Source organism: Terrapene carolina, unplaced genomic scaffold, assembly GCF_002925995.2.
Source record: "Terrapene carolina triunguis isolate 2854851 unplaced genomic scaffold, T_m_triunguis-2.0 Scaffold558, whole genome shotgun sequence".
Classification (NCBI taxonomy): Eukaryota; Metazoa; Chordata; order Testudines; family Emydidae; genus Terrapene; species Terrapene triunguis.
The window spans coordinates 11,797,976-11,808,718 of NW_020664909.1; the positions used below are offsets into that span (position 1 = coordinate 11,797,976).

At 39.0% G+C, this 10,743-nt stretch overlaps 1 protein-coding gene across 2 annotated transcripts in view; it reads left to right on the forward strand.

Annotated features, from left to right (window-relative positions):
- EPHA6 (EPH receptor A6) overlaps positions 1-10,743 on the forward strand; it is an 858,706-nt gene that overhangs the window by 222,098 nt on the left and 625,865 nt on the right. The gene's annotated exons all lie outside the window — the stretch shown is intronic.

Below are 10,743 nucleotides of genomic sequence, written 5' to 3' on the forward strand. Positions count from 1 at the left end.
AATATTCTGAAGAGGGCACAGAAGTTGGCAGAGGAACTTCACACTGAAGCTATTTTCCCACCCATTCAAGAATACAAGAGTCACCGAAGATGACATTTTGATTACGAGGCACAGGATAATCCCATAAGAGACCCCAAAAAAACAATTCAAAGTTGAATTCTTTAACCAGGTGCTAGATTGTGCAATACAGTCAGTTGAAGAACGTTTCATGCAGGTCAAGGAACACAGCAGTATATTTGGGATGTTGTATGATATTCCAAAATTCCTCACTATACCTGAAGAAGACCTACACCAGCAATGCAGGGCATTAGAGACAGTGTTGACACATGATGACATGTGCGATATTGATGCGGGTGATTTAGGTGATGAACTGAAAACCGTTTCAAGATGCATTTCAGCAGGATCAATTCCAAAGGCTGTTCTGGAATATATGTGCACAAGTAAGATGACCACCCTCTTTCCAAATGCTTTTGTTGCTATGTGCATACATGTAACACTTCCTGTAACAGTTGCCAGAGGAGAACGCAGCTTCTCCAAGCTGAAGTTAATAAAAACACAGGAGAGGCTGGTCGGCCTTGCAACCATCTCAGTAGAGCAGGAGCAGGACCTTCAGCTAGAAGTAGTTCAAATCTTTGCAACCAAGAAGGCACAGAAAGAACCACTTTGATTATTCAAACAAATAAAAATGCCAGTGTTTACTATGCAGACAAGAAAAGTTACATTTGCTGTTCAGGCGTTTGAAAGTTAAATGTTACTTAAAATTTTTGAACAAGGCATTTTAAGTTATTAGTTCTCATTTATTGGGGTAGGTAGCAGAGCAGTACCATGAGAGGAGTAGAACAGGAAGAAGGCAGAATTGACACCGTTCAAAGATTTGGCCCAACCGAGGGGGCAAGGGGGCGTCATTTGAACTCCCCACCTCAGGTGCCAAAATGTTGTGGGCCGGCCATGTATGATGGCATACTGAATTTGCATGCATCTCTTACAGTGACCAAAAAGCCTTGCAGTAGACATAATTAACTGGTTTCTGCTACATTTCATATACAAAGTTTTGACGCCCTGATCTTATAAAGGCTTCTGAATAAAATTATGTGGAAGAATATGTTACTTGTAAATGAAATCACTCAGACACCCAAGAGAAAAGAGAAGAATTGTCTCCATTATTTTATCCTTGTGCTAAAATGTATATAAATAAGTACATTATGCAGTATGAAATGAATCTCTGCAATGAAATAATCAAGTAAAACTAGGTACAGCAAAGCTGTTTTACTAATTAATTTTCAAGCGAAGATTATCACTGTAACCTGCACTCACATAGTTACTGTGTGAAGTTTTGAGAAGCATAGATATGCTAGTATTCAGATATTTCTAGGTTCAGGTTTTGTACAACTTTTATAGTGTTGGATATTGATCAGTCCAGCTATCTTTGATAAACACTAGACAAAAATTGGTAAAGGGATTCTCTTCCGATTGATTTTTCTCGCGTCAGGCTCAGTAAGAGAGCTGCACAATTTGATATCAGTAACAGTTACTAGCAATCTGTGTTAAATTACAATTATTTGTCCTTGGCACTCTGTCACCAGGCCAGTCACCTCCTGAGTGTTCCCTTTGTCTATTACCTGCCTCAGTTCCAGCCCCGCCCCTCTTGAAGGGCTTTTTAAATAAACTTTATTTATTCATATAGTCTTTCATGGTTCAATGACAACAGCCCTCCTTAGGGTCTGGTTTATTAACTTAAAGTTCCAAATTAAAAACGTCTTTCCATCAGCCTTAAGCTGGGCACAGCCCCAAACTCCCCTGGTATCTAAAGGTTCTCCCTGCCATAGCAGGCTACTCCCAGCCCTTCCTAGCTGGAACAACTCCCCTGGTTTCAAGGTCTTTGCTGCAAGACCTTCTCTCACCCATTGCAATCTCTCTACAACTTCCTGAGCAATCTCCCTTCCCTGCAACATATCCATACACATCTGGTTCTATCAATTAACTCCAGGCCCCATCCCAAGTGTGGCAGACATGGTTAATAGACAGGGCTGGTCAGCTCTAGGCCCCGGCCCTTAAAGGGACAGTCTACCCTGTGTCATACTCCCACAGAAATATATTATTGGGGGTGTTCAGAAGCTCCACTTTTAACACTACATGTAACGAAGTATTTATCTTTCCTAACTTTGGTAAAATGCATAGTGTGTGTGTGTGTGTGTGTGTGTGTGTGTAAATGAATGAATGAAAGAAACAGGTAGTCCCATTAATTTTTAAATTGTCTTCCTATGTATTTCAGTTGATTTCCTTACTTACCATAATTCCCTGGGACTAGGTGAATTACATTCAGGGGGTGTGGGGAGAAGGAGGAAAGGCTAGATAGCGTACTCAGTGAAGTGCTCAGCAGGCATCTGCAAACTTCTGTGCCATGGATCTTTTGTACCAACAACAGAGACTACCTAGAGGGACAGGATGACTTAAATAACATAATGAAACTGAAACATGGAGGGGGAGAGCAGGGAAGCGAGAGTGCTGCCTAGACAATGCCCTAAATCTAGGAATTTCTATTGATAAATAAAATTCCTTCTGTTTTTACAAAGAACACATCTACTATTGAAGTGTAAGTTCCCAGATATACAGTTAAAAAAGAAGACATTTTACAGTATCACTACTGTGACAGAAATTATATTATCCTTATAAAAACCCATACAATCAAGTGCCAAAAATCTAGTCACCTGTACTTCATGTGAAGCAGCTTATTAGTGATTAACATACTCAAACCAAAACTATAAAATAATACCTATAATGGAGCTATTTCCCTTAGAGTTTAGCCATCATTTTATTCAGTCAATTATTAATGCACTTATGCTGAGAAATATAATGTCAAAAGCAATCAATAAAGGATTTCCTCTTGCATGATGTGGCTTGGGAATCACAAGATGGGTTTAAGTAAGTATGCAAAGACTTTTCTGACATAAAAGTTCATATTAGATACTAAAGGAAATGTGTGAATGGTAAAAAGTTGAAATTTCTTTGACTTTGATAACTCACATTAAGTCCCCTCAGAGAGATGAAATTTACTATAGCTGGCTAATGTATCCTGTTCTTGGTAAGATTCTGACTGAAATTGAATAGTATCAAAAGGGCCTATTTTGTATTGTGTAGTACTGATGCAGAATTAAGATTGATAATATGTCAGATGGACTAATTTAGTATTCCAAGGCATCTTGGAAACAACAGCCTCAGAAATCATGCATAAATAATCACAAATTTCTGTGATGTTTGAGGCACCAATCCAGCAAAGCACTTAAGGGACTCTTAAAAAGTTTAAGCACTTTGCTGGATAAAGACCTTAATTTGGTGGCAAGTATGGTGCCATTGATGGCAAGATTGTGACTCTCTCCTTTGTGGATGTGCAAACAATGTAAGAGAATGAAGAACCTACTTGCATGCTAATTCAGGGGCTAGTTACAATGGCAAACTTTGTCTGACAAGCAAATAACTGCCCATATGAGAGGGAACAGAGCCATTCTTCCAGCCATACCTCAGCACTAGATAGGAAGAAAGGCCTACACTATGCCTAAGTGTGACAAAGTTGCTGTGCTGTTCACCTTTGCTGTGGCACAATATTTTCCATGAAAAACAACCCTGCATATAATCGCCTAATAGTGAGATCTCCTAGTACAATAGTGTTTTAGAAAATGTGGTGGAAGTCCAATTTTCAGTCTTTTAAAGTGGACCCGTCAAATCACTGGAGATTATACTGTAGGAAGCAATCCTGCATTGACAGGAGGAGGATGACCTAATGATGATGGTCTTTCATACTCTAATTTCCATGACTCTATGTAACCTGAAAAGTAAATATTCTTAGCAAAGGAAGGTGATCTTTGAGAACTTATCCATTGCAGTATGCTTTCACTGTTGTAGGAATATGTCTGCTAATGGCAGAATAAATTATGTAAAATAAGTCTCGTACCTACCAGTAAAACATCTAACAGAGTCAAGGACTGTACTTGAAATGTCTCTCTTTAAAGGAGTGTTACTTCAAAGGGATAATGATCAAAGCATGCATAAATTCCCAAAGGACATGGAAATATATGCATGGAGGGATTTTTACTCCGAATGCTAACAATGAATGTTTAGTTATTTGGTATCTGGTTATTATATATTAGTAGTTATATGTGTGAAATGTCTTAATTTTGCTGTGACAGCTTGACTGTATCCCAGATGTTAAAAATTTCAAAGTTCATCTTATATATATTCATAAACAAGATGAAAGTGTTAATTCTAATTAAAATGACGCATGGTTCAGTAGCAGCCCTAATAAAGTCCCCATGGAAAAGTAAATTAAATAGCATTATATCCTCCCATGTGGGTCAAAAATTAGACTTCATTTTAGTATAAACTATTACTTTCCATGGTCATTTTATAGTTAAGATTAAGTATGATTTGTTTCTTTTGGGGTTTTTTTTTGGTCTTAAAATGATTTGAGTATATGCAGTATTTTTAAAAGGTTGTACCTCGGAAGTCAAAACTAAAAGTAATCTACACGTTCGTCTGTTCTGTTTCAGTTTTAAAGTATTTATATCATTTTATGTAACGACACAGAGACTGATAGCTAGAATACAGAAGGACTGAGTCAGCTTCTCTCAGCAATTTCTACACAGTGCTATTTGAGATACCATACTTTCCCCCTATACTAGGAATAATAGATATCTATAATAAATGAGTAGTAAACCTTAGAAAGTAATGTATATATTCTAGACACCTGTGTCGGGATACCAGGAAGATATTGAACCTACATAAAGATGCTCAGGTATGATTTGCTTTTTCACTTATAGATTAGATCATATGTGTCCTCAATTCAAATATAAAAGCATAAAAGGAGATGGACAGTCTTACTGGTTTAGAAAGTTTGGGACACCCTCAGATCAGCCAGCCTTGTTGGGGAAAGAAGTTAAACTGATGTTTGGTTTGTTGTTTTTAGGATGATAGTCAAGACAAACCCCAAAAAGAGACAAGGTTGTTCAATACACAATTTGTGCACACTCTCTTCAGAGCCAGGGTAGGAACTCTCCTACCCATAGTGAGGAATAATTCATTCAGTTACATTTGCTTGTTTTACTGTTTGTGAATTATCCAATGAATTGTGATTATTTCAAATGCATTGATTATTTCAAATGTGTCTAATTATTGATCTGTGGTAGAGCTGTGCAGAGGACAAAAATTGCATTTCATGAAGGATGTCTAGATTTTTTTAAATTGGCTTTATTTCAAATCAGAACAAACCCCCAAAATTATGAAATTCTCTAAAAGAAAATTCTAAAAAAAAAATCTTTTGGAATCAATGAAAATGTTTCATTTTGAGTTTGACTTTTTATATTATAATATATAGTGAAAACATTTTGTTCTGGAAATGTCAAACAAGATGTTTTTCAATTGTTGGACATTTTATTTTCAGTTTTTCTCCTAAATGAAATTGTGGCTAAATTGGTACCATTTTGCAAAGCATTTTGATTTCAACTGAACTGCATTTTTGGACAGAAAATGGTTTTGTCAAAGTTTATCCAACCAACTTTAGTCTGTGGCTTATCACAAGCAGTTTTTTTTCCCTGGGTATTTAATGCTCTAACTGTGTTGACTGGGGACAAGACACATACAATGTCTTTGTACACTGATTGGATCAGTGAAACTCTTTTGATTCAAGTTTCTAGTATGAATACTCATGAGTTCATGGTTCAATTTCTAAGACTATTCTGCAATGTGTACTTTAAATTTTAAGTGTTGTAGTGAAGACTCCTGAAGTAAACTAATGTACTATAATGGGAAAATGAACACAAAATATTCACGTGCACGTTGCTGCTACCCCGGTGCCACTCTAGGTAAGCGGCGCCGGGCCGGAGTCCGAACCCCTCCTGCACCCCTCCCCCCAACTCCCTGCCCTGAGCCCCCTGCCTGCAACCCAACCTCCTGCTGCACCCCAACCCCCTGCCTGAGCCCCCTCCCACACTCCGCACCTCTCCCTGCACCATTGCCCTGTGCACCCTCTCCTGCACCCAACCCCCTTCCTTGAGCCCCCTCGTACATCCCGCACCCCTCCTCTGCTCCAACCCCTTGCCCTGAGCCCCTTCCTGCACACCGCACCCCCTCCTACACCCTGCACTCCCTCCCACACCCCAACCCCCTGCCCCAGCCCTACATTCATGGCCCTGCAAGCAATTTCCCCACCCAGATGTGGCCCTCGGGGCCAAAAAGTTTGCCCACCCCAATCTACCCCTTATTCCTCATTTTGTAATTGTGCATTTGATTTTTCGCGCTGAAGTGCAAAGTACATCATTTATCTTTATTGAATTTAATCTTGTTGAATTCAGACCAATTCTCCAGTTTGTCAAGGGCATTTTCAAATCTAAGCCTGTCCTCCAAAGTGCTTGGAACGCCTCCCAGCTTGGTGTCACCCACAAATTTTATAAGCACACGCCACTCCATTATCCAAGTCATTAATGAAAATATTGAATAATACCAGATCCAGGACTGACCCTTGCAGGATCCCACTCCATACACCATCCCAGTTTTACAGCAAACCATTGGTAACTACTCTGAGTTGTGCACCCGTCCTATAGTAATTTCATCTAGGCCACATTTCTCTAGTTTGCTTGTGAGAATATCATGTGGGACTGTGTCAAAAGTCTTACTACAGTCTAGATAGGTCATGTCTACTACTTCCCTGCTATCCACTAGGCCAGTAACCTTGTCAAAGATGGAAATTAGTTTAATTTGGCATGATTTATTCTTGAAAAATCCATGCTGGCTATTCCTTGTAACCCTATTATCCTCTAGGTGCTTATAAACTGATTGTTTAATAATTTGCTCCTGTATTTTTCCAGGTACCAGAGTTAGGCTTACTGGTCTAGAATTCCCCAGGTCCTCTTTGTTCCACTTTTTTACAGATAGGCACTATGGTTGCTCTTCTTCAGTCCTCTAGGACCTCACCTTTCCTCCATGAGTTCTCAAAGATAATCGCTAATGGTTCTGAGACTGCTTCAGCTAGTTCCTTAAGTATTGTAGGATGAATTTCATCAGGCCCCTACCAACTTGAATAGATCTAACTTATCTAAATAGTCTTTAACCTGTTCGTTCCCTATTTTTGGCTTGTAGTGTTTCCCCCTTGTTTTTAATATTAATTGTGTTGAGTATCTGGCCACTAAAACCTTGGTGGTGTTCTGCAGAGAGCTGGCTGGTTATATGATCCTGAATGGAAGGGAAAGTAGTTCAAGAAACAATCTGTTAAAACACACAGTCCATACTGTGAAAATATTTGAGAACTACATTTTAACAGTCGTCATTATGTTGATGATGCTTTGTGTATATTTAATTAAGAGTTGATAAAACCAAGAAAATCAAATGCCATATATATGCTACATTCATATCAAGTGCTACATTTTCAAAATGTAGGGCAATGGAGTGTTTCAAAATTGCAAACAGAACACACAAATAATGCAGGTACCCAAAATGTGCAGGTATCCATCTATATTTGAGCTTGGAAGTGTGATTCCCAGCTCTCATAACCATACCGGTTCTAGCTCTACCTGAGGGTAGCACCTCAAAATAGCAGTGGGTCCAGAGTGGCACAGGCAGCACTTGAGCTGCCCACTAGGAGTATGTACCAAAGGGGTCAGGCAGGATTGTATTTGGGGTGGCTGGAGATACCAAACATACAATACTACTTTTAGGCACTAGCTCGAGTAGTCCTATTAAAGTCAATGATGACTACTTATTTGAGTAAAGTTTCTCATTTTCCTAAGTGCTTATAGTATCGGGTCATTGGATTGTCAGGTCCTCAGGGCAAGAACCTGTCATTTCTTTAATGATCAGTACAGTTTCATGTACTTGTATGATGCAGTATAAAAATAAGTATAAGCAGTGTGAGTGAGTGAAATTGTTAGAAAATTATTTACAGCTTTCAAAGGAAAATGGTGGGTAATTTCCATTGTGCTCATGGAAATCTAAGGGAAATAGATGGTTGACTGAGGGCTAGTCTAAAGGAACAATTAGACTGGGGCAAGCTGGGGTTTGAATCTACACCACACTAGCCTGCTGTAGTCCAAATATCTATGTGCACCCTGCTGATGCTTATTAATTAATTACTGCACTTTGAACTAGCCCCATTTCAAAGAGGAATAGATCAAAGCGTTATAACGAATTTAACACATGTCAGTAGATTTATGTGGACAGTTAGACCACAGCAGGCTAGATTCTCGCCCCCGCTTGCTACGATTTAATGATTCATGTGGACAAGACCTAAGTAATTGCTAATATACGTGTGCAAATTTAGTCAAAAAAGCCTCTAGTCATCAACTCTAGAACTGTTTAAATGCTTCTATGGGTTTAGATTAGGAGGACCATGACATTTACAACAAGCAGCAGGCAATATGACCCTGATAATTTTCCATTAGTCTGAGGAGCATTTGATTTTATACATAAATAGTAGCTCTTCAGACATACAAATTTATTTAAGTTTAAATGGCTGATTAAATAAAATTTTGCTACGATTTTGATTCATAGATCAGTTTAAGGTAACAATTTTATATGAGCAATCTGACATTTCCATGTAAAGGAATTACACTAACATAAATAACTACTTACCTTATAAAGTGTCAAGATTCAAAAAAGTCCACAGCTCAAACTACAATAAAGGGAGAATCTTTACATATGCAAATTCCTTCCATTTAAGAAATGTACAGCATGGATAAAATCAGAAGAAACTTTAAAACAAAATTCCATTTTCATATTTTTCACTAGAGCACTACATACAATCAGTATACAAAAGTCATTAGGTTGGCAAATGACTTCAGGAATACACACATTTCTACATACATAAGCATATTTCGTTACCTTCAAAATGTATTGCATATTGATCATCAAAATCAATTAAAAGAAATAATCTCTTCTGCGGTACATGCAAAAATGGGTGCTCCTCACAAATAATCCACAGGTAAAATAATACGCCCTTGGAAAAATTATCCTTCAGTCTAATTAATTTAATCTAACTAAATAGTTTACTTTTTTAAAGGCAGCATTGAGATTGCCCTTTCTTAATGATTGAGTTAAGGCTAGATTCTGTGTTGCACAAATAAGAAGCTGATAATAAGTAGGCCACACTGCAGTGCTGGGGAGAATAGCAGAAGAGAAGGAGAAATTATTCTCTTGTATCGTAGCTAGGACGCAATATTGCTCTGAATTATACTAGGCTTGCTCACAGTGTGCCTACGAATAAGCTTGAGGAATCCACACCCACGACACAGAGACAGCCAATCCATCACCTCTATCTTAATTTTTGTTTGTCCATGCAAAATATCTCTGTATAACGATGTACAGAGAACTCCTCCTGGGCCTCCCACTCATAGTGAGTCAACTCCACAGACCTCAATCTGCACTCCTGGGGCTCCTCAACTGCTGAAGGGTGGGGGACACCTCCCTTAGGAGTACCTGGCCACAAGCTATTTTGCCACCAGCTGCTTACTAAAGATGTTACCAAGTACCTGATATACCCACTGCTGTATTCAAATCTCTCTTCCAAGAACTCCAGCCCCCCACATTTCAGGTGCTAGCACAGCACTATATACATTACTCTTTTTAAGATGAGTTTTTCCCCCCAGAAATCCATGTGGTGCAGAGCTTACTAGTACAGTTGTGCTGCTTATTATGGTACTTTCTTCTTAGCAGGAAATTTCCATACTGCTTGCATAATCTCTTCCAAGTAAAAATGGAAAGAAATTAGATGAATTTTGTCAGGTGACAGTTAAGCTGTGCTTCACACACACTGTACCCATGAATTAACAGACAAAATAACATGCCAGTATAGCTTATAGGACTATGGAAGCACAAATGTATCGTTGTTGTTTTGGTTTTTTTTTGGAACATTATTTCAGAAATTGGTGCCCAATAAATCCCATCTAGAATATTATTTAGGCTTCCTACAGTGCACAGCAGGTACCCAATTCATCTAGCCGAGAGGCCCCTTTCTGCTTCCACCTTGAAAATGCAGGTCAACAAGATTACCATACATCTCCTGCCACTTATTCATAGATTCATAGATTCTAGGACTGGAAGGGACCTTGAGAGGTTATCGAGTCCAGTCCCCTGCCCGCATGGCAGGACCAAATACAGTCTAGACCATCCCTGATAGACATTTATCTAACCTACTCTTAAATATCTCCAGAGATGGAGATTCCACAACCTCCCTAGGCAATTTATTCCAGTGTTTAACCACCCTGACAGTTAGGAACTTTTTCCTAATGTCCAACCTAGACCTCCCTTGCTGCAGTTTAAGCCCATTGCTTCTTGTTCTGTCCTTAGAGGCTAAGGTGAACAAGTTTTCTCCCTCCTCCTTATGACATCCTTTTAGATACCTGAAAACTGCTATCATGTCCCGTCTCAGTCTTCTCTTTTCCAAACTAAACAAACCCAATTCTTTCAGCCTTCCATCATAGGTCATGTTCTCAAGACCTTTAATCATTCTTGTTGCTCGTCTCTGGACCCTCTCCAATTTCTCCACATCTTTCTTGAAATGCAGTGCCCAGAACTGGACACAATACTCCAGCTGAGGCCTAACCAGAGCAGAGTAGAGCGGAAGAATGACTTCTCGTGTCTTGCTCACAACACACCTGTTAATACATCCTAGAATCATGTTTGCTTTTTTTGCAACAGCATCACACTGTTGACACATATTTAGCTTGTGGTCCACTATAACCCCTAGATCCCTTTCTGCCG